Source organism: Elephantulus edwardii, unplaced genomic scaffold (genome assembly GCF_000299155.1).
Source record: "Elephantulus edwardii isolate Elephantulus edwardi_28Jun2011 unplaced genomic scaffold, EleEdw1.0 scaffold00011, whole genome shotgun sequence".
In the NCBI taxonomy this organism is placed as follows: domain Eukaryota; kingdom Metazoa; phylum Chordata; class Mammalia; order Macroscelidea; family Macroscelididae; genus Elephantulus; species Elephantulus edwardii.
The window spans coordinates 6,829,168-6,830,215 of record NW_006399761.1 but is presented as its reverse complement, the minus strand read 5'-3'; positions in this window follow the sequence as shown (position 1 = coordinate 6,830,215).

Genomic DNA, 1,048 nt, shown 5'->3' with positions numbered 1-1,048 from the left:
CATGAGGAGATTACCCATCCTTCTCCCATGGAGAGGATGGTGGCCTCGAATCCCATGTCTTAGGGATTGTAGCACAGCTTCCTGCCGCTAGGCCACCAGAGGAATGAAATGACTTTATGTTCTGGCTCCTGTCCATCTCTGTTGTTGTTGTTATGTGCCATCGAGTCACTTGCGACTCCTAGTGACCCTATGTACAAGAGCCCTAAACTCTGCTCTATCCTGTGCCAACCTTACCATCTCCAACATACTCATTCTCACCACTCCACTCACAGAATCGATCCATCTCATCAAGGGTCTTCCTCTCCTGCACCGCCCCTCCACTCTCCCAAACATGACATCCCTCTCCAAGGACCAGTCCCTGCTTGCAACATGCCCAAAGTATGTCAGACGAAGCCTCAGAATCCTTGACTCTAAGGAGCATTCTGGCTTCACCTTCTCCAGGACCCAGCACCACAGCTCAAAGGCATCAATTCTCTATCATCCCTATTCACTGTCCAACTCTCCAATGCATAGCACGTAACTGTGAAGAAATAGTTAATTTTAAAAAAAAGGACACTTTCAAATTTTTATTTACCTCTAGTAGTCTAATCTCTAGGTCTTCAACTCCAAAAGCAACTAGCTTCTCCCTGTGGTCAACTTCCCTGGGATGGTTTTACGGCTTTATTCTTAAAATGATGTGGTGCTGTACTAGAGAAAGCATGAACACGCAAGATAAATACTCCCCACCCCTTTCCATAATTATTACAAAAATATTTTGAGAGATTTGATAGTTTAGTAAATAGGGCTCTACTGGAAAACAGAAAGTCAACTTTCTACATCTTTGTAATGGCAACATGAAAGTGAAATGGTGGGCTTATTGGAGATTTTGACTCTTCTTTCCACTAAGGTAACATGACAGGAATTGCTGAGAAGCCAGGCTCAGAGCAAGTATTATATTTCACATTCGTGGCAAACACACACACACACACACACACACACACTCAATCTCTCTCTCTCTCACACACACACTCTCTCTCACACACATATACACACACTCTCTCTCACACAC